The following is a 27,547-nucleotide window of genomic DNA, read 5'->3' on the forward strand; positions in this document are numbered from 1 at the left end:
TCATTTATTATATACAACAAGCAATATTAATACCCTAATACTACTTTCTATATAACAAACCTATCACTACTGGCCAATACTTAACTTAGGAAGAGCCCACCAGGTCAGGGAAACGAATGGCTTGTCCAATCAAATCTGGCCCGCGGGATTCAAAAGGCTGCTACAGGTCGGTGGCTAGGTGTCTCTACCGGATAGCGATCGTTGGATTCAAACTTACGATACACGGTGGCTGGTCTTGCGAAGGTCTCGAGCAGGCGAAGATGAGAGAGAGAGATCTGAACTTGGACCTTTACTTTTATAGGGCCCAGGGGCTTCCCGCCTCCCGGGGCGGCCCTTGACCCTGAGTCCCAAGTGATTGGATTCTGTCCCCAGTCTCTGGGGTCGATGTGTCCAATGGTGAGGCGATTCCTCGATCGGGGGTTGGTCGCTCACCTGTCTTTGTTTCGGCCACTGCAGGCGCCAACAGGTCTGGCCCGGTATTCAATTGCTAATATGTTGCAATTGTTCCCAGGGATAGCCGATTTAACTGTGGATGTCTGAATAGATTAGGTGTAAACAGTCCTGAATGAAACTGCGGATACCTGGGTTGATGGGCTGTTGATAGCCCTGAGCATCGATCTGGGCTACGTTCCCAGAGCTGAAGCTGCAAACCTGTCTGCAGCTGCCTGCTTGTGTCTTCTTGGCTGCTTTTCCCAGCAGTCTTTCGGGTTAGTCATTTTAAACTGGGTTTTGGCCAGATTAATTGGAACGCAGCCATTTTACATGGCTACAGTACTTATTCCAGCTTCCAAGTCCACCTGAGAACCAACCTCCAGGCTATTCATCTACAAGAAGTTTCAGAGCCTCTGAGAATTACTTGTTTCTAAAAACGCTTCACTCCAACGAAAGTTGCCCAGTAAAGCAGTTGAGGCTCCTTCATTAAATGTTTTTAAGATAAGGATAGATAGTTTTTTGAAGAATAAAGGGATTAAGGGTTATGGTGTTCGGGCTGGAAAGTGGAGCTGAGTCCACAAAAGATCAGCCATGATCTCATTGAATGGCGGTGCAGGCTCGAGGGGCCATATGGCCTACTCCTGCTCCTAGTTCTTATGTTCTTGAAGGATCAGTTAAACAAAAAGACAGAGATAGAAAGATTGCAGTCTACATCTTCAACTTGATCTGTACCTAATTTCTGTGTACCTGTCAGTGAGTGTGAAAGAGACGAGAGACTGAGATGTTCAAACATCCAGGGAAATAGTGTGACAATAAATAAACTCCTTTCCTTTAAAAAATCACCAGTAAGCTTGCTGCTGAAATTTATTTAAAATAAAGAAAAATCACTCTGAAGGTAAGAAAATATCACACAATCATCGTGACAATGGATTGGAAAGGACCACGAAATGTAATCAACCTTTGGGAAAACCCCTTCAGGTAGCTATACAGAGGCTGCAGCCTCTCACACTGAATGTCTACGTAATCCAGAGGCGCCTCCAGGCTACAAACATCAGCTTCAGCCTGGGCGTGGGTGAAACTCTTTAAATTCATTTTGTTCAACGGGCACTAGGACCCGGCTGACAACAGAAACCTTCAGGCCCCGCCCACTAACTGGCACGTCACCAAGACGCCGGCTCATGCGCTCTGCTTCCACAAGATGGCGGCTGTGAACCAGGGCCTGATCCCGGGAGAGAGCTGACCGGCGGTGATGTGACCTGAGGATCACCGCACCTCAGGCAAGGGGCCAGGTTGGGAAGGCGGTGCCTTCAGGAATAACTGGGAAGGTGATGTTTGGTCAGTTGCTGCAGTCTGTGTAGTGAAGGTGCTGTCACAGTGGTGTGAGGTGAGGAAGTACAGGATTATCACCCAGCAATGATCAATTAAGGGGAATGTAAATCCAGCTCAGGCTGCTTTCAGATTGGAAAGGGAACTAAGGTGTGTCCTTAGAGCTGGTGAATGTTGTGGCATTAGCACTTTCTCTGGAAAGTCCTTCTCATTCATTCCCTCTTTACAGCACGGATAGAGGCCATTTGGCCCATTCATAATAATCTTTATTATTATTGTCACAAGTAGGCTGACATTATCACTACAATAAAGTTACTGTGAAAAGCCCCTAGTCGCCACATTCCGGCGCCTGTTCGGGTACACTGAGGAAGAATTCAGAATGTCCGATTCACCTAACAAGCATGTCTTTCGGGAATTATGGGAAGAAACCGGTGCACCTGGAGGAAACCCACGCAGGCACGGGAGAATGTGCAGACTCCCCACAGACAGTGACCCAAGTCGGAAATCAAACCCATGTCCCTGGTGCTGTGAAGCAACAGTGCTAACCACTGTGCTACTGTGCTGCACATAAGATTATTAGATTACTAACTCTGGGCGAATTGTGTCCCAGGATGCTGTGGGAGGCGAGGGAGGGATTGCAGCGGCTCTGACCCAAAGTTTTAGTTCCTCTCTGGCCACAGGAAGAGTTGCTAGGGGATGCGAGAACAGCTAATGTGGTACTACTATTTAAGAAAGATGGTAGAAGGGGCGGCATGTGGTGCAGTTGATAGCACTGGGACTGCAACGCTGAGGACCCAGGTTCGAATCCCGGCCCTGGGTCACTGTCTGTGTGGAGTTTGCACATTCTCCCCACAAACCAAAGATGTGCAGGTTAGGTGGATTGGCCATGCTAAATTGCCCCTTAATTGAAAAAAAAATAATTGGGTACTCTCAATTTAAAAAAGAAGAAAAGTTGCAGAGATAAGCCAGGGAACTGCAGACTAGTGAGTCTCGTGTCAGTGGCAGGGAAACTATTGGAGAAAATTCTGATGCACTCTTCTCTCCATTTGGAGAGGTTTGATCAGGAATGGGGGTTTGATCAGGATTGGGGCTGTTTAGCACAGGGCTAAATCACTGGCTTTGAAAGCAGACCAAGGCAGGCCTGCAGCACGGTTCAATTCCTGTAACAGCCTCCCCGAACAGGCGCCGGAATGTGGCGACTAGGGGCTTTTCACAGTAACTTCATTTGAAGCCTACTTGTGACAATAAGCGATTTTCATTTCATTTCATTTCGAATAGTCAGCATGACACTGTCAGAGGGAGGTCATGCCTAACAAATTTGATTGACTTTTTTGAGCATGTGACCAGGTGTGTCGATGGGGGTAGTGCAGTTGATGTAGTTTACATGTATTTCAATAAAGCCTTTGACAAGATCCCACATGGGAGACTTGCGAATGACTCAAAGATTGGCCGGGTGGTTAACAGTAAAGTTGAGTGTCTTGGGTAACAGGAAGATAGAGACGGGATGGTCAAATTGGCAGAAAAGTGGCAAAATAGAATTGAACCCTAAAAAATGAGGTGACACACTTTGGAAGGGGTAATGTGACAAGGAAGTATTCAATGAACAGCATGACACTGGGAAGTTCTGAGCAACAAAGGGACCTTGACGTGTTCGTCCAGAGATCTCTGAATGTGGAAGGGCAGGTTAATAGGGTGGTGAAAAAGGCATATGGGACATTACTGTGAGCATTTCTGCTCACCACATTATAGGAAGGATGTGATTGGAGACATTGCAGAGGAAGTTGCATGGGATGGAACATTTAAGTTATGAAGAGAGTTTGGATAGAACAAACAAAGAACAGCACAGGAACAGGCCCTTCAGCCTTCCCAAGCCTGCACCTACCATGCTGCCCACCTAACCTAAACCCTTCTAATCTTCGAGGGTCCATATCCCTCTATTTCCAACCTATTCATGTTTTTGTCAAGATGTCACTATTGTCCTGCCTCCAACAGCACCTCTGGCAGTTTGATCCAGGCACCCACTACCCTCTGTGTAAAACGGTAGCATAGTGCTTAGCACGATTGCTTCACAGCTCCAAGGTCCCAGGTTCGATTTCCGGGTTGGATCACTGTCTGTGCGGAGTCTGCACGTTCTCCCCGTGTGTGCGTGGGTTTTGTCCGGGTGTTCCGGTTCCGTCCCGCAGTCCAAAGATGTGCAGGTTAGGTGGATTGGCCATGCTAAATTGCTCTTAATGTCCAAAATTGCCCTTAGTGTTGGGTAGAGTTACTGGGTTATGGGGATAGGGTGGAGGTGTGGGCTTGGTAGGGTGCTCTTTTCAAGAGCTGGTGCAGACTCTATGGGCTGAATGGCCTCCTTCTGCACTGTAAGTTCTATGCAATACTCTATGAAAAAAAACTTCCCTCATACATCTCCTCTAAACTTTGCCCCTCACACATTAAACCTGTGTCTCCCAGGAATTGACTCTTCCACCCTGGAAAAAAGTTTCTGACTATCGTCTCTGTCCATGCCTCTCATAATTTTGTAGACTTCTGTCGGGTCGCCCCTCAACTTCCATCGTTCCAGTGAGAACAAACCAAGTGTCTCCAACCTATTCTCATAGCTAATACCCTCCATACCAGGCAACATCCTGGTAAATCTTTTCTGTATCCTCTCCAAAGTCTCCACATCTTTCTGGTTGTGTTGCAACCAGAATTGAACACTATATTCCAAATGTGGCCTAGTAAAGGTTCTATAAAGCTGCAAAATGACTTGTCAATTTTGAAACTCAATTCCGCGGCCAATGAAGGCAAGCATGCCGTATGTCTTCTTGACTACCTTCTTCACCTGCGATGCCACTTTCAGTGACCTGTACACCTAGATCCCTCAGCCTGTCAATACTCTTAAGGGTTCTGTCATTTACTGTATATTTCCCATCTGTATTAGACCTTCCAAATGCATTACCTCACATTTGTCCAGATTAAGCTCCATCTGCCATCTCTCTGCCCAAGTCTCCAACCGATCTATATCCTGCAGAATCCTCTGACAGTCCACATCACTATCCGCAATTCCACCAACTTTGTGTCGTCTGCAAACTTACTAATCAAACCAATTATGTTTTCCTCCAAATCATTTAAATATACTGCAAACTACACAGGTCGCAGCACTGCTCCCTACGGAACACCACTAGTCATAGCTATCCATTCAGAAAAGCACCCTTCTACTGCTACCCTCAGTCTTCTATGACCGAGCCAGTTCTGTATCTATCTTATCAGCTCACCTCTGATCCTGTGTGACTTCACCCTCTGTCAAGGGGCTTACTACCTTCATCAATCATCTCCGTCACTTTCTCGAAAACCCAATCAAGTTAGTGATTGTGATCTCTTTCACAAACTGCTGCCTCTCGCTAATACGTCCACTTGCTTTGAAATGGGAGAAAATCCTGTCTCGAAGAATCCTCTCCAATAATTTCCCTACCACTGACGTAAAGTTCACCGCTTGTAGTTTCCTGGATTATCCTGTACTTTCCTTTCAATTTTCTGGGCTATCCCATAGGCTTGGAGCCAGGAAGACTGTGGTGGGGGGGCTGATTGAGGTGTACAAGATTATTAGGGGCTTGGACAGGGTGGATAGGGAGCAGCTGTTCCCCTCAGTTGAAGGTCAGTCACGAGGGGACACAAGCTCATGGGGAGGGGCAGCAGGCTTAGGGGGATTTTGAGTAAAATCCTTTTTACCCAGAGGATGGTGACGGTTTGGAATGCACTGCTGGGAGGGTGGTAGAGGTGGGTTAAAAACCTGGGTGAACACTTGGCAGGTCATAACATTCAAGGCTATGGGCCAAGTGCTGGCAAATGGAATCAGGTCGGTCAGGTGTTTTGTGTGTGTCGGTGCAGACTCAATGGGCGGAAGGGCCTCTTCACTGTTGCTGATGATGCAAAGTTAGATGGCATGATGGACAGCCTAGATGATGGCATAAAATTGCAAGGAGATATTGACAGACTAGCTGAATGGGCAAATTTGTGGCAAATGGAACTCAATGTAATTGAGTGTGAGGTTATCTGTTTTGAACCAAAAAAGAATAGAAGAGGACTTTCTGAATGGAAAGAGGTTAAGTTCAGTGGATGGCAAAGAGACCTGGAGGGTTCAGGTTCATAGACCCCGAAACTGCCAGGAACAAGGACAGAAAATAATCAGAAAGGCAAATGGAATGCTGGCAATTACATAGAATCAGAGAATATACAGTGCAGAAGGAGGCCATTCGGACCATCGAATCTGCACTGGCCCTTGGAAAGAGCACCCTGCCTAAGCCCACACCTCCATCCTATCCCCACCTAACCTTTTGGATACTAAGGGGCAATTTAGCATGACCAATCCAGCTAACCTGCCCATCTTTGGACAGTGGGAGGAAACCAGACCATCTGGAGGATACCCATGCAGACACGGGAAGAAAGTAAAATCTCGACACAAGACAGTCACCCGAGGTCGGAATTGAACCTGGGACCTTGGAGCTGCGAGGCAGCTGTGCTAACCACTGTGCAACCATGCCGCCCATCTGGAGAATTGGAGTATAAAGACTCGGAGGTTATGCTGCAGCTATATAAGACCCCACTTGGAGAACTGAGAGCAGGTCTGGGCACCACACCTCAGAAAGGATATTTTGGCCTTGGAGGGAGTGCAACACAGGTTTACTAAGACGATACCCCACGATACCTGGAATACAGGGGTTAAATTACGAGAAGAGATTACACAAATTATACCTGTTTTTGCTAGAATTTAGAAGATTAAGGTGTGATCTGATTGAAGTATTTATGATATCAACAGGGAAAGACAAGGTAGATAAAGATAAACTATTTCCACTTGTTGGAGATTCTAAAATTGGGATCATTGTCTAAAAATCAGGACTAGACCATTCAGGAGAGATGTTGGGAAGAACCTCTTCACACACAGGGTGGGAGAGGTTTGGAACTCTCTCCCACAAACAGTAGGTGAAGCTGGATCAGTTGTTAAGTTTAAATCTGAGGTAGAGTTTTGTTCAGCAAAGATATTCAGGGATATGGAGTTAGGTCACAGATCAACCTGATCTCACTAAATGGCAGGACAGGCTCGAGGGGCTGAATGGCCTACTCCTGTCCCTATGGGTATTTCTGTGATTCTGAAATTCAGACAATACTATGACAGGGAAAGAATCCGGATTAGAACCTGAGTTAGTCCGAGCTGCAAACCATCCTGGCCCTTCATGGATTTAATGAAGACCAAGGCAATAGATGGATTTAATGAAGGCCAAGGCAATAGTTGGATTATTGAACGACTTGACAGAGTTGTTGGATACCATTTTTCGGGTTGCAGGATAAAGCCTGATGTAATTCACTCCCCACAGTCTTGAGCTGCCATTGAACTTCATCAAAGTCTCGAAGCTTCGTTTGTGTTGCTGCCGAAAAGTCCTGGAAGAAGTAAATCCTCACTCCTTCCTGGAGCCAGGTGCCACCTCGCCGTTCCCTCTCCAGGACATTCTCTCAAGTTGTGGAAGTGAATGATTACAGGCCTGGGATGAAAACTATCCCTCCGCCTCAAAGACCGATGCACCCTTTCTAATTTGAAATGCCCAGGCTTCCCATCCAGCTTGAGAAAACGTGGCAGTCGATCCTCGAAGAACCTAACGGGAGCCTTACCCTCCACACTAAATGGACAGAAAATAGCATAATTTATGGGCAGCATGGTAGCTCAGTGGTTAGCACAGTTGCTTCACAGCTCCAGGGTCCCAGGTTCGATTCCCAGCTGGGTCACTGTCTGTGCGGAGTCTGCACGTTCTCCCCGTGTCTGCGTGGGTTTCCTCCGGGTGCTCCAGTTTCCTCCCACAGTCCAAAGATTTGCAGGTTAGGTGGATTGGCCATGATAAATTGCCCTTAGTGTCCAAATAAAAGGTTCGGTGGGGTTACTGGGTTACGGGGATGGGGTGGAGGTATGGGCTTGGTTGGGGTGCTGTTTCCAAGGTGCAAATGCGATGGGCCAAGTGGCCTCCTACACTGTAAATTCTATGATGACCATCTGACAGGCCGACGACTCGGATGTTCTTTCTCCGACCCTCAGTCCTCCAGGACCTCCGCCATGCCACTCGGCTGGTTTTCAAAGGATTCAATTCATTCCTCCGTCGAGGAGGCATCTTGCTGAATGTTCAGGATTCTCTCCTCCGGATCATCAGGCCTCTTCATGGCGTTTTGCAGCTGGTCCTCATGAGCTCACAGATATTGAGTCAGCACACTCAGCCTCTGGTCAGTAACACGGATAATGTTGGCAGTCATCATTTTCACCGCCTCCCAGAGCCCTGGAGAGCGCGGGGTCGAGAGACTTCCTGAGGGTCAGGCCACCATGTTGAAAAGGCAGCTCCATTCCCGCTGAATTCACCTGCGCTGTTTTATCAAGGCATTTCTTCACTTTTCCCAGCATAATCCTACCAATCCGAACCCTTCCAGGGACACGATAACAAATATGAATTCAAGGATTAGGTAGATGAGTGCCGGGCGATCAGGATAAGTGTCAGATTATAGGTGAGTGGCACCAGAACCTGCGGAAAAGCAGGTACTCCCGCACCCGTATCACATGCCTGACACCTCCCCACCCCCAGATAGATTTCTGATTGATGAGGATGTCGAGCGTTATGGGGAACTGGCAGGTAAATGGACAGAAAGCTGAGATGAGAAGGGATTTCTTTACTCGACGATGTGGTGAAGATTTGGAATTCTCTACCCCTGAGGATTCTGGAACTTCAGTCATCAAGTATTTTCAAGACACAGATTGATAGGTTTCTGGATATTGTAGACGTCGAAGGATATGGGGGATAGTGTCGGAAAACGGTGCTGAGGTAGTTCGGCCAATGATCCCATTGAATGTTTCAGGTTCGATGGGCCGAATGGCCAACTGCAGCTCATATTTGTTATGATCTCCTGGACAGGAAGCTGTGAGCTTGGATTTGTCAATCAACCTGAATCAGCACCTTCAGGAGAATAGGGAGGGTCAATATGAAATACAGCAGAGTGAGAATAGAGGGAATGGGTGGGATGGAGATTTACAGCTTTCGGGGAATAAGAGAGAGGAAAAAATGTGACATAGAAACTAGAATTGTCTGTTCTGAGTTTCTATCCTGTACTGACGGTGATGAATTTTGGAAATTGTTTTTACAGGATATTAGACGAGGAGGAATTACAGACAGAAGTCTCAAACGTCACGTCTCGATCTGACAGTCACTTCTTTCCTTAGAGCCTGGATATCATCGGCCTTTGAATCTAGAAGGAGAAATGTTTCCCCGAACTGTCAGCTAAACGTTTCAACATTCAGTGTGATTGGAAAAGCACCGAGACCCACACAACACACACCCGAGTGAGAGTGTTCCAGTGAACTGACAGTGGAAACATCAGTGTGACTGGAAAAGCACCGAGACCCACACAACACACACCCGAGTGAGAGTGTTCCAGTGAACTGACTGTGGAAAGAGCTTTAACTAGTTACACAGCCTTAAAAACATAACATTCACAGCTGGGAGACCATATTCGTGTTGTATCTGTGGACGAGGCTTCAACTGATTGTCCAGCCTGGAGCGACGTCAGGAGACCCAAAACATGGAGAAACCGTGGAAATGTGGGGACTGTGGGAAGGGATTCAGAGCCCCATCTCAGCTGGAGATTCATCGACGCAGTCACACTGGAGAGAGGCCATTCACCTGCTCAAAGTGTGGGAAGGGATTCATTCAGTTATCCACCTTGCAGACACACCAGCGACTTCACACTGGGGAGAAGCCATTCACCTGCTCTCAGTGTGGGAAAGGATTTAGTCAAGTTTCCAACCTGCAGTCACACCAGCACGTTCACACTGGGGGGAGGCCCTTTACCTGCTCTCAGTGTGGGAAAGGATTTGCACATTTATCCACCCTGCGGAGACATCAGCGAGTTCACACTGGGGAGAGGCCATTCACCTGCTCTCAGTGTGGGAAGGGGTTCAATAATTCATCCACCCTGCAGAGACACCAGCGAATTCACACTGGGGAGAGGCCATTCACCTGCTCTCAGTGTGGGAAGGGATTCACTCAGTTATCTCACCTGCGGACACACCAGCGAGTTCACACTGGGGAATGGCCACTCACCTGCTCTCAGTGTGGGAAAGGATTTGCACATTTATCCATCCTGCAGACACACCAGCGAGTTCACACTGGGGAGAGGCCAGTCACCTGCTCTCAATGTGGGAAAGGATTTACTCAATTATCCAACCTGCGGAGACACCAGCGAGTTCACACTGCGGAGAGGCCGTCCACTTCTCAATGTGAGATGGGATTGCATGTTTCATTGGACTTGCTGTGACACCAACAATTTCACATTACAGGGGTTGGATTCTGCTGTTATTGTTTCTGCTCTATACCCAGGACTGCATTTTGTTCATTCTGACAGGTGGTCAGTGGGGATGGTCGGAGGGTTTCTTTCTGCTGGACTGGCCGGTCTCACCACTTTGCCTCCAGTGGGCTGATTCTCTTTGAGCCTTGTTGCTAATACCTGGCTTCAAATTGCACAAGGATCACAGAGTGAAAGGGTGTTTGGAAGTTTGAAGATATTTAGTTTCCATTTCTGTTTCAAACCCCCTGAAGCATGCCACGTTACCATGGAGATGGGCCCTGGTGGTTACAAGGTTCTTTTGTTTAATTTATCTGGGTGTTCCTCACAGAAGGAAACTATCAGGTTATATGGGGCAAGTTGTCTGAGGTGGGCTGGGAAACTGATTGGTACAGGGAATACCTAATATTGAAGGAATTATTACATATTTGTCAGGGGGTCGGTTAGCTCAGTTGGCCGGACGACTGGTTGGTGATGCAGAGCAAGGCCAACAGTGAGGATTCAACTCCCATACTGGCTGAGTTTATTCATGAAGGCCCCGCCTTCTCAACCAGGCCCCTCGCCTGAGGTGTGCTGACCCTCAGGTTAAATCACCTCCAGTCAACTCTCTCTGTCAAAGGGGAGAGAAGCCTATGGTCCTCTGGGATTTTTGCAACTCTTATTTCACATATACACAACAAATATAGATTCCTTTCAGGAACAAAAATCCAACAGGAAAAGTGATGTAACCGTGGAGAACAACAAAAGTTAAAGATTCCATAAGATCCATTAGAATTCAGCAAAGGGGGACTGTAGCCACCTAAAATGGCTGATTCCCGATTAATTTGGCCAAAACCCGATATAAAATGGCTAACCGAAAAGGCTGATGGGAAAAGCAGCCAACAGGGCACAAACGGACAGCTGCAGACAGAATAGCGTATTCGGCTCTGGGGAAGTCGGCCCAGATCGATACCTGCGACCATTAGCAGCACATCAACACAGACATCTGCAGTTTAATCGGCTATCCCCGGGAACAATTGCAACATATTAGCAATTGAATACCGGGCCAGACCTCTCGGCGCCAGCAATGGCCGAGACAAAGACAGGTGAACGACCACCCCCCGATCAAGGAATCGCCCCATTATTGGAGCATATCGAACCCAGTGATTGGGAACAAGTCCAATCACTTGGGACTCCGGGTCAAGGTCCGCCCCGAGAGGCGGGAAGCCCCTGGGCCCTATAAAATGAGGGGTCAAGTTCAGATCGAACCTTCTTCTCCTGCTCGCAACCTTCGCATGAACCATCGATCAGAAACCGTAAGTTTGACTCCAGCGATCGCTACCCGATAGAGACTCCTGGCCATCGACCTGTATCAGCCTTTTGAATCCCGCAGGCCAGACCCAATTCGATAAACCATTCGTTTCCCTGACCTGGTGGGCCATTCCTAAAAGTTAAGTATTGGCCAGTAGTGGTAGGTAGTGATATAGAAAGTAGGATTATTGTGTAAGTATTTATTGCTGTACATAATAAATGACCGTTGATTTTAATCTTACTAAGCGGTGTGCTGTCTTATTAATCATAACTCGAGCTTGAGCCACGTGGCGGTATCAGAAAGATACCTGGCGACTCGTGAGCAAAGGTGACATAATCCGAGCTAATAAAACTAAGGCTAATAAGAGCAACAGGACCAAGAAGTTGATGAGAGCAAACTGGCAAGAAACATAAAAACTGACTGGAAAAGCTTCTCCAGGAATGTGAAAAGGAAAAGATTAACAAAGGCCAATATGGGTCCATTCCAGGCAGAGACAGGAGAGTTTGTAATGGGGAATGAAGAAATGGCACAGAAATTAAACAATGTGTGCCTGTCTTCACAGAGGAAGATACAGAAATTGTCCCCAAAACACCAGATAACCAAGGGACTGGCAGAGATTAGTATTGGGGAAAAAGTCGTACTGGAGAAATTAATGCGGTTGAAAATGAATAAATCCCCAAAAGCTGATGATCTACGTCCCAGAGTGTTGAACGAGGTGGCTGTAGAAATCTCTATTCCTAATTCTAAATTCTCCTGACTCTATCTGGAACGGACAAACCTTTGTCTGAGCCAAACGTTTCCTTTTTACGTAGCCACAGAAGCTTTAACAGTCCATTTTTATGTATTTTGCTAGTTCGCATTCTATTCTATTCTCCCTTTGTTTCTCAGTGTCTTGGTTGAAGAACTGAAGTAAATCCTCGGGAATGAATCATCACTTTGGACAGGTTCTGAGACAATTAAGTTTTGACTTCTAGGACAGAGTAACTATAATCGTGGAGTGTGATTATAGGTTATATAAAAGGGCAAAGTTCTATCTTATAGTTTACTGTGTAGGTTTCCAAGTTAAAGTAGCTTCTAGTTTGTTTGTTTGTTGTATTAAAACTCATAAAACTTGAGGTCCCGTCGTGTGATCCTTTAATTTGTTGACTGGGGATTTGAATTTTTTATAAGAAGTTGCTGAACTTTATGGGGGTCCAAATCCACAAGTTTTGTCTTCATATTTGAGCCTCAGGCACCTTTCTTTCTCTATTGCTCGTGTCAATGACAGCCAGGTGATGGAACTGAGGGCTGAATTTAGCTGCGAATAACGGGACCTGTGCCGCATTGGGAAACTGCCATGGGCATCGTTAATAGAGACAGGAAGGTGCTGGAGGACAGACTGGGAACTGCACCTCCAACCAATCAGGATTCAGGGGCGAGGGTCACAGGGGCTGATGGTGATGTGACCCCCAGGATTCAGTGCCCCTGTGTCCAAAGCGGGGAGTCATGGGAACAGGGTACAGAGGAGCCGAAGGGAAACCATTTGGACCAGAACATTGTGAACATCGTGCTACTCTGGTTGTCTTTTGATCCTCAAGTAATTTTCTGTTAGTTTTTTTTAACCATGTTCTGTTTCGTCAATAATCTTTTAACAGGAAAATATTTGAATTTGTTGGACATTTACTGATTAAATCTGTTCACTTTCAGGAAAGTGGGTGAGAGGGTTTGACAGGCTCTTTAACAGAAAGTGAGTCCCTCTAAGGTAATTGGCAAAGGAGCCAGAGGGGTAGAGGAGATTTGAATTTTCTTTTGACACAGTGTTTGAAAATGGGGTTCAGGGAAACAATCGTGATTGACTAATTTATCAAGGTTCTCTGAGGAAGTAACAAGGGATGTCAATAAAGGGGAACGTGTAGATGTGCTTTGTCTGGATTTGCAGAAGGTATTTCCCAAGGTGCCACATCAAAGGTTATTACACAAAATAAGAGCTCATGGTGTGGGGTCAACATATCAGCATGGATAGAGGATTGGTTAGCTAACAGGAAGCAGCCAGTAGGTATAAATGGGTCATTTCTGGGTGGGTAAGATGTGACAAGTGGAATGTCACCAGGATCAGTGCTGGGCTCTCAGCCATTTACAATCTGTATGAATGTGTTGGATAACAGGAATGAATGCCTGGCGGCTCCATTTTCTGATGCCTCAAAGACAGGTAGGAAAGTAATTTGTGAAGTGGATTTAAGGACTCTGCAAAGGACTACAAACAGGTTAAATGAGTGGGTAAAAAAATGACAGATGGAGCATAACTTTGGAAAATATGAATTGTCCACTTTGGCAGAAAGTATTAAATAAAACAATATTATTTAAATGGAGAGAGATTTCAGAACTCTGAGTTACAGAGGGATCAGGGTGCCCGATCCCAAGTTAGTCTGCAGGTACAGCAAGTGATTAGGAAGGTCAATGGAATATTATTGTTTATTGCAAAGGAAATGGAATATAAAAGTAGGGATGTTTTACTGCAGTTGTACAAGCTCTTTAGTGAGACCATATTTCGAGCACGGTGTACAGTTTGGGTCTCCGTATTTCAGAAATGAGATAAGTGCATTAGAAGCAGTAGAGAGAAGGTTGACTCCCCGGATTCCTGGATTGAGGGGGTTATCCTCTGAGGAAAGGTTTGACAGGCTGGGCCTGTATCCATTGCAGTTTAGAAGAATGAGAGATGATGTTAGAGACGCTGAGTGGAATTGATAGAGAGAATGCTGAGAGGATGTTTCCCCTTGTGGCAGAGGCTAGAACGAGGGGATACCATTTACAAATAAGGGGTCTCCCATTTAAAATGGCGATCAGGATGATTGTTTTTCCCCTGATGGCTGTGAGTCTGTTAATCTTTCTTCCCCAGAGAGTGGTGGAGGCAGGGCCATTGAATCTGCTTTAAGGCTGAATTTGATCGATTCTTGATTGACAAGGGAGTGAAAGGGTGGAGGAAGGAAAGGAGTTGAGACCACAATCAGATTAGCCCTGATTTCATTGAATGGTGGAGCAGGATCAAGGGGCCGAATGGTCAACTCCTAATTTGTATTGACCCTTAACACCCCCACTTTTCCAAACTCTGAAATGATTCACAGTGATAGCCCTTATTGGTGGCAGTGGTTAGATTTTATTCAGTATAAATAAGAGCTGACACAGTCTAATGTCTGAGCAGTAGTATCAAAGTGCAGCAGCATTACCATTGCATTCTGGGTAGAAGCACCATCTCCATTGGTTGTTTTAAAGTCAGTTTCTCTCTGGAGTGTGTGTCAATGCCTTGATGATGTCACAATGTTGTCTCAATCCCTTGGACACATTCACCATGTCATCTCCTGCTGTGTCTCAAGTAGCTGTGCGTTTGGGACCCGGTCTTCAGTCCGTTTCAACATGAATTTACACTTGCTGTTTTTCACGTGTACCAAATCTGCACACTCACACCGGTATCCCCAAATCATGTCCCACATTCTTAACTCTCAGATGTGCTGATGAAAAGACCAAAGTGAGTGTCTGTCTTTGTTACCGTCCCCCTTTTATTGTCACAAGTAGGCTTACATTAACACTGCAATGAAGTTACTGTGAAAAAACCCCAGTCGCCACATTCCGGCGCCTGTTCGGGTACACGGAGGGAGAATTCAGAATGTCCAAATTACCTAACAACGCGTCTTTCAGGACTTGTGGGAGGAAACCGGAACACCCGGAGGAAACCCACGCTGTCACGGAGAGAACGTGCAAACTCCGCGCAGACAGTGACCCAAGCCGGGAATCAAACCTGGGACCCTGGAGCTGTGAAGCAACAGAGCTAACCAGCGGTTTCTGAGGCACGTGGGACTGTGGGTAATCTGGCTGCCAATTCAGACCCGATTCTCAATTAATCTTTGAATCTGGAGAAGTGAGGATGACATTCGGCCGACAGCGATTGTAAAATAAGCATCATCAAGATCCATCTCCTACCTGCTCTTTCAGAGGGTCAGTGCAGACTTTATAATTCTGCTGTAGTAATACACTGTTGTTCGGCTATAAATAAAGTCAGCAGAGTGCCAGATGACCATCGGGTGCTCTCCGCTTTGAGGGGAAGAGCTGACTGGTGGTGATGTAACCTGAGCAACACCACAACTCAGGCGAGGGGCAAGGTTGAGAAGGCTGGCCTTCTGTACGAGAATTATAGATCATAGAACTTACTGTGCAGAAGGAGGCCATTCGGCCCATCGAGTCGACATGGCCCTTGGAAAGAGCATGCTCCCCAAGCCTACACCTCCACCCTATCCCTGTAACCCAGTAACCCCACCCAACCTTTTTGGGCACGAAGAGCAATTTAACATGGTCAATCCACTAACCTACTACACATCGTTGGACTGTGGGAGGAAACCGGAGGAAACCCACGCAGACACGAGGAGAACTTGCAGACTCCGCACAGACAGTGACCCAAGCCGGGAATCGAACCTGGGACCCTGCAGCTGTGACGCAACTGTGCTAACCACTGTGCTACCATCCACACTGTTGACCTTGCTCTGCATCATGAACCAGCTGTCCAGCCAACTAAGCTAAACCGGCCCAGCTAGCCATTCAGCTATGCTTTATACCTGAATGGGTATTGTCAGATATTTTTACCACTGTGAGCTTGGGTTGTGGATTTTAACTTCTTCACTCTACTCTGTTCATGTTGATCTTCTCAAGCAGGGCTGCTTGGTGAAGAGAACTTTGTGAGATACAGTGACAGTGATTATGGAATATGTTTGTTTCCAAGTGCACTGACACCTGATCTCTGACCAACTAAGTGAGTTTGTGACAATGTAACTCATAATCATAGCTACTGCAGGTGAGTCTCTGGCTACAACTGTATTGAAAAGGAAGAAATTGGAGAGGATCATTGCACCCAGCGTGACAGCAGTAGATTACAGGAGGATGGTTTGGTCAATGGTGTCAAAGGTGCAGACAGGCCAAAAAGAACAATAAAGAACTGCTTATCCTTGTCAAAGTCACATTGGAAAGTTACTTTGATAAAGAGTTGTTGCAATGCTGTGGCATAGGCAGGGATTTTACTGGGGAATTCAAAATATAGAATTCCTGGGCATGGATTTCAGAGATGACAAAACTTTGGAGAGGAAAGGTCGGTTAGAAATAGGGCAGTAGTAATCAGGAATTCTTTTTGAGGATGGGTTATAATGATGATTTAAAGTCAAGAGGGACAATAAATGAAGAGGGAGAGAGATCAAACCATCAACAGTATCAGCAAACATGGGGAAGTTGTGAGATCTGGGATTAGAACAGGAGGTGGGTCTCATGGTCATAATGAGACGTGAGATGGCATGCGGGGATATAGGAGAGATCTAGAGGGGTCAGATGTCTGTTAAGGGGGATCTTTAGAGGCAGTGTGGCACAGTGGGCCAGTGCTAGGGAAACAGCAGAGGAAGCTGACCGGATGCTCTCAAGGAGACAAGGGATGAGAGATACTGGCAAAAGGAGCACATTTGTGTCAGAGATTTTGTAAACACATTACATTGCATCTAACACAAGGATGATTTATTTGACATTTATCCTTAATATTAGTACCTTTAAGGGTGCTGGATGATTAATATTAGCCAAGAAATATTGTAAAGGGAAATTTACATTAGAGGTTATTCATTTAATCTCTTCATTTTATTATGTTTAAGTATTAGCTTATGCCTGCAATAATGTGGACTGCTGAGTCACTCGATACTAGCTTATGCTTGCAATAGTGTAACTGACAATCACAGCAATCTAATTCTGCAATGACCTGATAAGTACGGTTAGTGGCGAGTCATTCTCTAACTGACCTACTAACACATCTGCAATGTTCCGATTAATTGCTGAGTAATTCTGTAACTGACAAACTGACCGTTAACGATTGAGACACCTGTTATCCTTGTAATTGTGAACAAGGAGTTGCGAGCATTCGATAATGAATGGTTTCAGAGGAATGTGATTGGAAGCTAATTGTTGCTAGGGGGGCCTAATGTAACTCCCCCCCCCAAGCTAATTAGGAACTAACCAAGAGTACGTGTATAAAAGAGGCTAATTGCCGTTGTACAATTGAGAAGGTGACCACGAGCACTGCGGAGTGCCTGGCTGTCTCCCAAAAGCTTTTGCCAATAAATTGACTTGACTCAACTCTTTGGTGTGAATAAGTTATTTACCACTTCAAATATGGTTCAGTACTGGATGCGAGGAGCAGCAAAATCCTAATCAAATTTGTTACTTGCGAACTCGCTGGTGACTCAGCAGGTTGGATAATTACACAAATCCTTCCCCTTATTCAGAGTGGATGGTAGACTCTCTTCCTAGTGCACATTCACTGGTGCGAGGGCATGGCAGATGAATGGATAAATCCATTTCCACACTCAGTTTAACATCCTTTCCCCAGTTCAAATCTGCTGGTGTGCAATGAGTTCAGACGGTTTTCTCAACCCGAATGGTCTCGTCAGTTTGAACTTGTTGATGAGACATTGGTTTCTGGGCACTTGAAAGGTCTTTCATCTTGATGAATTCGCTGGTGTCTCAGCAAGCTGGATAACTGAGTAAATCCTTTCCCAGAGCAGTTGAACGGCCTCTCCCCAGTGTGAACTCGCTGGTGTGTCTGCAGGTGGAAGGACCGCGTAAATCCCTTCCCACACTCAGAGCAGATAAATGGCTTCTTCCCAGTGTGAAGTTGTTGGTGTATCATTAGGCTGGAGGACTGAGTGAATCCCTCCCCTTGCTCAGAATAAGTGAACGGTCTCTCCCTAGTGTGAACTTGCTGGTGTTTCAGCAAGGTACATAACTGAGTGAATCCTTTCCCACACTTGGAGCAGATGAATGGCCTCCCCCCAGTGTGAACTTGCTTGTGCTTCAGAAGGCTAGACAACTGAGTGAATCCCTTCCCACACTCGGAGCAGGTGAACGGTCGCTCCCCAGTGTGAACCCGCTGGTGTTCCAGCAAGTTGGGTGAACGAGTGAATCCCTTCCCACAGTCAGGGCAGGCAAACGGTCTGTCTGCAGTGTGAGTTCGCTGGTGTACAGTGAGGTCAGATAATGTCTTGAACCCAGACCCACAGTGAGAGCATCTGAATGGTCTCGTCACTGTAAACGCGTTGATGGGACTTCAGTTCCCAGGAACATTTATAGCACCTCTCACACTCCAAGCATTTAAAAGGTCTTTCCCCATTGTGAAGCCGCCGGTGTGTCAGCAATGTGGATGAAGAAGTGAAGTGCTTCCCACACTCGGAGCAGTTAAACAGTCTTATCCCTGTGTGAACTCGCTGGTGTGTCAGCAGGTTTGAAGAGTTAATGAACCCTTTCCCACACTCTGGGCAGATGAATGGTTTGTCCCCAGTGTGACTGCGTCGATGAGTTTCCAATTCAGATGGGGTTCTGCATCCCGTCCCACAGTCCTCACATTTCCATGATTTCTCCCTGGTGTGGCTGCACTTGTGTCTTGCCAGGCCAGATGATTGGCTGAAGCCTCGTCCACACAGAACACGTGTACGGTTTCTCCCCACTGTGAACGGGGCTATTCTCTTTCATCTTCAAAATCCGATATTCACGTTACAGCAGGTTGAGAAATTCTGTGCGTACCTGATGTGAAGTTTTAATTTCCTGACTGAAAATCTGATCCTTCGAACACCCTGTGAAACTGATTGAAAACAGAAAATAGGGGTGAGAGAGAACCCACAAAAACACAAAGGCAGGTTGTTGAATTAAGCTGAATGAATCTGGTCATCTGTGGGGCCGGCACTGGGAAAAAGTGACTATGAAAACTGCTGGATTGTCATAAAAACCAAACTGGTTCGTTAATGTTCTTCAGGGAAGGGAACCTGCCACCCGGTCTGGGCCAACACAGGGCACTGGTTTCTATGGGTGAAGGGAGGGAGGGGGGTGGGGGTGAGGGAGAGTCGAGGTTGGTCATAAAATGTGGAATTTCCTCTGAACAACCTCTCAATATCGCTTTCCTCAATAAGATGCTCCTTAAAACGTACCTCTTCAACCAAACCTTTGGCCATCTGCCCAAATATCTCCTTTATGTGGCTCTTTGGTAAATATTGCTTTGTAACATTCCAGTGAAACACATTGGAATGATCCATTGCATGAATCGTGCTGCGTAAATACACTGGTTATTGATTTGGACATGTATCAGAGTTGTGTATCCGGCTGTGGGCTTGCACAACATGTTTCTGAAGCCTCTCCACCCAGCCGCCAGATCCATGATTCCCCACATCACTGATATTTCTCTCACCGTTTGTGGATCCCAGAGAAAAGTCTCTCTCCGTCGCCATTACCCGCACTGCGCATGCTTCAATCAAACCATGGCCCCACCCCTCATCAACTCCGATTGGTTGGACGTCCAGCCGCTCCCGCTTGGTCTTCCAGTCCCGCCCCCTCTCCCTATTGGTCCGTCAATCACTCCCCGGGCATTGTGATCTGGAGCATGCGCAGTGCGGCACATGTCGAGGGACAAGCTCTTGTTTGTCTCATTTTCAGATGGGAAGGGGGCGGATAAGCGGAGGCAGCGTTCGGGGCAGTGGGTGGGAGGGGAGGCTTCACAAACACCCAGTGGAGGCCTCAACACCCACAATAACAAACTAGCGGCACCGCCTCAACACCCAACACAACGGCAGCTGCCGCTTTCTCCCGGTGCCGGGCCCCAGTGGACAAATGTGGCTTCAGGAAGGAAATGCAGCAATGGATTTGTTCAGGAGAAATTATCTTTAACTCACTTTATTGATCCTGGAGCAGGAGGAGAGAATGGGGGCAATTTCTATCCTGCACTGCAGTCCATTTGTCCTCTGCTTCTGACAATCAAATTTGCATTTTTATTACCTATTGGTAATTCTTCAAACCTTGAAATGTTTACTTTGTGCGTCGCCGCGTGGATAAAATAATATATTGCCAGTTGCATGTGGGGAAGATGATTTTTGACCTTGAACCACTGAACTCTGTGTGGTGAAGGTGCTCCCACAATACTGTCAGGTAAGGAATTAAAGGTCATTCACCCAGTGATGACGAAGAAACAGTGATTATTATTATATACGTCCAAATCAATGACATTAATTTCTATTTATAATACACTTTCGATGCAATGCAACGTTCCAGTGCATTTCAGAGAGATGTTACATGGCAACATCTGACACTGAGCACAAAAGGAGATATTAGGGCAAGGGATCTAAACATTGGTCAACGAGGTAGGAGGTAAGGAGCATCGTAAAGGAAAAAGTAAATTAGATGGAACGGTTTAAGGTGGAAATTCCAAAGCAAGGGGCCCAGGCAACTGAAAGAACGGCCATCAATGGTGGAGTGATTATTATCGGGAATACTGAAGGGGCCGGAATTAGATGAACACTTTTTTTGGAGGATTGTGCGGGTGGTGGAGATTACAGAGATCGGGATGATCACAGGATGAAGGAAATCATGGCTGAGAATGTTGGAATTTACTTGTTTATTGACTGGAAGCCTTTGTAGGCCAGCAAGCACAGGGGTGATGAGTAAACAGCACTTGGTGTGAGTAAACACACGAGCAGTGGAGTTATGGATAATCTCAAGATTACGGGGAGGTTACATTTGGGAGGATAGCAGGGATTGTGTTCGGAGAGTTAAATCCAGATGTGAGAAGGAATGAATGAGGTGTCAGCAGCAGATTAGCTGAGACCGGAGTGGAGTTAAGCGATGTGACTGTGGTGGAATTAAGCGCTCTTGGTTATGTGGATATGTGGTTGGAATCTCGTCTTGGGGTGAAATGTTCACACTGGGGAGAGGCTGTTCACCTGCTGCATGTGTGGGAAAGGATTCACTCAGTCAGACAGCCCGCTGACACACCGGCGATTTCACAATCGGGAGAGGCCGTTCACCTGCTCTGATCGTGGGAAGGGATTTGTTACCTCATCCACTCTGCTGAAACACCAGCGAATTCACAAATAACTATTGTGCTTGGATTTTGTTGTTAATCATATCCAGGACTGAACCATGCTCCAGCTTTGTTACACGTGTGAACATAGTTGGTCTCAGAAGGGGACGATTTGTGGTCAAGATTTCACATAACATTTCAGATCAGGATTGGATGGGGCTGCACAATATTTCTTAACCTGAAGAGCAAAGAATTTATTTTTCAGAAATATTTTTATTGAAGTCATTTTTCCCGTATACAAAAATACAAAAGCCAAACCTCGGCAACAGGTAACAAAGCTAACAACCCACACACCCCACCCCCCCACCCCAAGCCTGCCTTTTTTTCCCAACACCTCTGAACAAATCACCCCTAACTACCCCCCGCCCCCCCACCCCACCGACAATTAATTCACTTTAAAGAAGATGATGCATGGCTTCCTCCTCAGGGTGAATCCGCCTTCCACTCCATGTAGGACAAACTTAACCTTCTCCACGTGCAGAAATCCTGCCATGTCACTCACCCATTCCCTCGTCTTTGGCTGTTCCTAGTCCCGCCAACTCCACAAAATTTGTCTCTGGGCTATCAGGGAGACAAAGGCCAAAGCATCTCTCCCCACCTGAACTCCCAGATCTTCCGATACTCCGAATATCGCCACCTCCGGACTTGGAGCCACTCTTGCTCCCAAAATTTCAGACATTTCATCCAAAAAACCCTCAACTTCAGGCACACCGAAAACATATGCACATGGTTCGTCGCCCCCACATCCTGCACACTAGGTACTCTAGATTTATAATGGGTACTCTAAATTTATAATCAAAAACTATTTCCCTTAGGCAAGTGATACAACTCCTCAAGCTCCTCCAGGCCTGCAAACATTTCTCCCAGAAGCAAGTACCTGAAGTACTCTATCACCAACCTGCCACCACATGTGAACCTCGGGTCCAGCGCTGCAAACCTATGGTTTTCACATATTGGCATCCACAGTGACATGCCTTTCAGTCCGAAGTGTTGCCTGCACTGGTTCCAAACCCTCAACGCTGATAACCCCACCGGTCTTGTGGAGTACGGACCAGCGAGAACAGCATGGATGCCAACAACAGTGCCCTCAAACAGCATCTTATCCAGTCCCCAGACTGACCCCTCCTCCCACACCCATTTCCTAGTAATTGCCCAGTAGTCATTCAACAGGCTCGACAAAGCCAACCCCCGCCCCCCCCCCACGCCCACATCAATCCCTTTCCAGAAACACCTTCCTCACCCGCAGAGCATTCCCCACCCACACATCATCCCATTCACCTTTCTCAGAAAGGACTTGGGAACAAAGATGTTGAGGTTCTGAAATTCGAATAGAAAGAAGCTTGGGCAGCAACATCATTTTCACTGTCTGGACACATCCTGTCAAAGATAGGGCAACACATACCACCTCTTGAAGTCCGCCTTCAACTTATCCAGTTGGACCCAACTCCACACCACCTATATCCCAAGATAGTGCAAACTCACCCCCACCAATTGGAACGGCAACACCCCGCCTCCTCTCCTGCCCCTGGCAATTATCGGGAACAAATTGCTTTTCCCCCATATTAAATTTTAATAATAATAATGATTATTAGTGTCACATGTAGGCTTACATTAACACTGCAATGAAGTTACTGTAAAAATCCCCTAGGCGCCTGTTTGAATACTCTATTTTTTTTTAAAGGTACAGACTCGATGGGCTGAATGGCTTCCTTCTGAACTGTAGAGATTCTATTATTCTTTGAAGATAGAAATTTAGAACTGACAATTCTACTTGTCACTGAACATCCATCTCGCTCTGAAACTATAAATCTCTGTCCCGCACACACTCATCTTCTCTATTGATAATAGCGCCAGTTAATCCTCTTATACACCTGTTTCTTTTGCCAAATTCTCCTCCTCTCAAGGTGCTAATTTCGGGTTCAGTTGCAGTCACATATTGTCATCGTCAATATGTCCGCCAGCTATCTAAATCTTTACATCTGAAGTCAACAAACGTTTCCGAAGGGAATCAAATCAAATCCAGTGACGACCCACTTGTACTTTGTGTCAGGCTGGGTCAGTGCGCCCCCAGAGCCGGTTTCGAAGCTGGGATTCCACCTGAATAATGGCTGCCGCATATCCCACAATCCTCCGCACCGGGGAAACCGCTCTATCCAACGGCCTGAAAAGCGCCTGTCCAAAGGAGAAGAGTTGCCACCCACCTTGACCTTTGTGCTGAGGCGCTGACCAATGGGATCACTTGGAGGACCGGAATTTTCTCTGGTCCTCCAGCCAATCAGAATGCGGAATTTGTATTCATCGAGTTTGAGCCTCTCACAGACTGAACCCCGCCCCCCCCCCCCCCTGCCACATCTGTGAGTAAAACATTTTATTTTCTCCCCTTTCCATTTATTTTCTCATTCTGGGGGTTAAAATGCAGGAACTGAAGGGAAAGGAAGTGAATCCAGGGAGGGTGCAGACTCTGAGAAGGTTAGCCAAGGTCTCTCTCTCTCTTAAAGATATTGACATCCTTTTCTCCCTCAGCTTCACCCATCTATTAAAAGGATGGTCTCTTTCCTAATGTTCACAATTAAACGAATGGTTTCCCCAGGGCTGATTTTAAGGAGACAATAAGATAATCTAGGACAGAGATATGTCTGGTGTTATATGATACTTTTTTGATTTGATTTGATTAATTATTGTCTTGTATTAGTATACAGTGAAAAGTATTGTTTCTTGCATGCTGTACAACAATGCATACCGTACATAGGGAAGGAAGGAGAGACTGCAGAATATAATGTTACAGTTATAGCAAGGTGTAGAGAAAAGATCAACTTAATATGAGGAAGGTCCATTCAAAAGGCTGACGGCAGTAGGGAAGAAGCTGCTCTTGAGTCGGTTGGTACGTGACTTCAAACTTTGGTATCTTTTTCCTGATGGAAGAAGGTGGAAGAGAGTATGTCCGGGGTGCGTGGGGTCCTTAATTATGCTGGCTGCCTGTCCGAGGCAGCGGGAATTGTGGACAGAGTCGATGGATGGGAGGCTGGTTTGCGTGATGGATTGGGCTACATTCACGACCTTTTGTAATTTCCTGCGGGCTTGGGCAGAGCAGGATCCGTAACAAGCTGTGATACAACTAGAAAGAATGCTTTCTATGGTGCTTCTGTAGAAGTTGGTGAGTGTCGTAGGTGACACGCCAAATTTCCTTAGTCTTCTGAGAAAGTAGAGTCATTGATGGGCTTTCTTAACTAGAGTGTCGGCATGGGGGACCAGGACAGGTTGTTGGTGTTCTGGACACCTAAAAACTTGAAGCTCTCGACCCTTTCTGCTTCGTTCCCATTGATGTAGACAGGGGCATGTTCTCCACTACGCTTCCTCAAGTCGATGACAATCTCCTTTGTTTTGTTGACATTGAGGGAGATATTATTGTCGTCGCACCAGTTCACCAGATTCTCTATCGCATTCCTGTACTCTGTCTCGTCATTGTTTGAAATCCGACCCACTATGGTGGTGTCATCAGCAAATTTGAAAATCCTGTCAAAGAAACCCTTCTCAGAAATGTTATTTACAGTTCAATAATAAAATACAACCATTATTATTTCTAGTCTTGTAACACAGTATTGTAGCCATGTTATATATTTCCAGTCATAGAGTAGGAGTGCAACTTGAGTCCATGTCAACTCTCTGTCGAGCAATCCAATCAATCCTATTCCTCTTCTATGTCCCTGTTCCTCTGCAAGATTATTTCCTTCAAGTGCCCACTCAATTTCAATTTCAAATCTTCGATCGCCCCTACTACCACCACACCCGTGGACAGCCAGTTCCAGATCATGCCGGCTCACTGCACATCTCACCATTTCTCTCACAAAGTAATGAGTGGTGTATATTACACACATTTGAATAGGATGCGATGAACATGGATTTGTCAATCAACATAAATTGGCACCTTTAGGAGAATTGGGAGGGTGTATGTTTGGCACAACAGAGTAAGAATGGAGGGAGCAAGTGACTAATTTTCTACAGAGACTAGAATTGTCAGTTCTGAATTTCTGAGCCGTACTGACAGTGCTAACTTTTGTAAACTCCTTTTACAGAATATCAGGAGAGGAGGAGGATTTCAAGTCACAAATCTCAAAACAAATGGCATGTGGAGCTCTGAGATTTGATTCATCAGAATAATGTTGACTTTTAAATCTACAGAGTTAAATATTTGTCTGTTCTGTATGCTTCAAAGATTTGAAACATCAGTGTGACTGGAAAGGCAGCAAGATATACACACCCGAGTGAGTGTTCCAGTGCACTGACTGTGGAAACATCAGTGTGACTGGAAAGGCAGCAAGATATACACACCCGAGTGAGTGTTCCAGTGCACTGACTGTGGAAACATCAGTGTGACTGGAAAGGCAGCAAGATATACACACCCGAGTGAGTGTTCCAGTGCACTGACTGTGAAAGAACTTTAATCAGTTACACAGCCTGAAAAAACATCGCCAGCTTCAGTGAGGTGAGAACATTCAGGTGCTTCGTGTGGACAAGGCTGAAACTGACTGTCAAATGAGTCACGTGGACACACGCATCATGGAGAAACTGTGGAAATGTGAGGACTGTGGTAAAGGATTCAATTTTCCATATCAACTGGAAAATCATCGACACAGTCACAATGGGGAGAGGTCTTTCACTTGTTTGGAGTGTAGGAAGGAAGACGCTCCTTTATCCTCCCTGCAGACACACAAGCGAGTTCACACTGGAGAGAGGCCATTCACCTGCTCTGAATGTGAGAAAGGATTCAGAAAATCATCCAACTTACTGATGCACCAGCGGGATCACACTAGGGAGAGGCGATTCCTCTGCTCTGAGTGTGGGAAGGGATTCACTCAGTTATCCCACCTGCAGTCACATCAGCGAACTCACACCGGGGAGAGGCCATTCACCTGTTCAGAGTGTGTGCGAGGATTCAGTGATTCATCCAACCTGTTGATGCACCAAAGGGTTCACAGTGGGGAGAGACCATTCCCCTGCTTAACATGTGGGACATAATTCAGTGTTTAATTTAGCCTGCTGTTGCACCAACGGGGTCACCTGGGGAGAGACCATTCATCTGCTCAACATGTGGGAAGGGATTTAATCGGTCATCCCATCTGCTGATGCACCAGCGAGTTCACACCGGGGAGCGGCCATTCTCCTGCCCTGAGTGTGGGAAGGGATTTACTAATTCATCCCATCTTCTGACTCACCGAGTTCACACTGGAGAGAGACCATTCACCTGCTCCAAGTGTGAGAAAGGATTCACACAGCTATCCAACCTGCAGCTACACCAGCGGGTTCACTCTGGGGAGAGGCCATTCATCTGCTCTGAGTGTGGGAAGGGATTCACTCAGTCATCCCACCAGCTGAGACACCAGCGTGTTCACAAGTGATCACAGGGATTGAATTCTGCTGTTTTTGCTGCTGTTAATCACATCCAGGACTGAACCATGTTCATTCTGACAGTGGGTGAAGTGGGAGGTCGGAGGGTTTCTTTTTGCTGGACTGGCCGGTCTCACAACTCTGCTTTCAGTGGGCTGATGCTCCTTGAGCCTGGGAGAATACATTTCCATGGAAACGATTTACGGAAGCTGATGAATTAGATGTATTTTATCCTGGATAGTAAATAGTGTTTCTCCTGCCAATACAGGTAGATCTAAAGTAAATACATTTCCTACATAAAGAGGTTTCTACTGAAATCCCTATTAGTATGTTGAACCCTTTCATAATCTTAAAGACTTCCATCAGGTCACCCTTCAGTCTTCTCCCTTCTAGAGAAAAGCAATCCGAGCCATAGGGCAGCATGGTAGCACAGTGGTTAGCACTGCTGCCTCACAGCGTCAGGGATCTGGATTCGAATTCCCAGCTTGGGTCACTGTCTGTGTGGAGTGTGCACGTTCTCCCCATGTCTGCTTGGGATTCCTCCGGGTGCTCCGGTTTCTTCCTACAGTCCAAAGATGGGAAGGTTAGGTGGATTGCTATGCTAAATTGCCCCTTAATGTCCAGGGTTGTGTAGGTTAGGTTATGGCATTACGGGGATAGGTAGGGATAGTCACTTGTAAATGGGCAGAATGCTCATTCGAAGGGTCGGTGCAGACCCAATGGGCCGAATGGCCTCTTTCTGCACTGTAAGGATTCTGTGAGGGTTAAATGCTGTCAGTTCTGGTATTGTTCTTGTGAATCTTTGTTGCTCTTTCTCCAGTGCCTCTGTTTCCTTTTTCTAAATAGAGGTCACTAATGTTGAC

General features: G+C 46.3%; 1 protein-coding gene and 3 long non-coding RNA genes across 5 annotated transcripts in view; 3 read left to right on the top strand and 1 right to left on the bottom strand.

The window, feature by feature from the left end:
• The window catches only part of LOC140419320 (uncharacterized), a 270,976-nt gene that overhangs the window by 201,428 nt on the left and 42,001 nt on the right, over positions 1 to 27,547 (top strand). The gene's annotated exons all lie outside the window — the stretch shown is intronic.
• The window catches only part of LOC140419326 (uncharacterized), a 304,049-nt gene that overhangs the window by 28,629 nt on the left and 247,873 nt on the right, over positions 1 to 27,547 (top strand). The gene's annotated exons all lie outside the window — the stretch shown is intronic.
• LOC140419315 (uncharacterized) lies at positions 1,634 to 17,533 on the top strand. Of its 2 annotated transcripts, none has more exons than XR_011945695.1 (2): positions 1,634 to 1,757; positions 8,914 to 17,533. It is a non-coding gene; the product is annotated as an uncharacterized lncRNA (long non-coding RNA). The 2 variants fall into 2 exon arrangements; XR_011945694.1 differs by lacking the exon at positions 1,634 to 1,757 and adding an exon at positions 1,776 to 1,816.
• On the bottom strand, positions 14,512 to 19,626 carry LOC140419314 (uncharacterized). Its single transcript, XR_011945693.1, has 2 exons — positions 19,378 to 19,626; positions 14,512 to 19,034 (listed from the first exon to the last, which is right to left on the bottom strand). It is a non-coding gene; the product is annotated as an uncharacterized lncRNA (long non-coding RNA).

Source organism: Scyliorhinus torazame, chromosome 5 (assembly GCF_047496885.1).
Source record: "Scyliorhinus torazame isolate Kashiwa2021f chromosome 5, sScyTor2.1, whole genome shotgun sequence".
In the NCBI taxonomy this organism is placed as follows: Eukaryota; Metazoa; Chordata; class Chondrichthyes; order Carcharhiniformes; family Scyliorhinidae; genus Scyliorhinus; species Scyliorhinus torazame.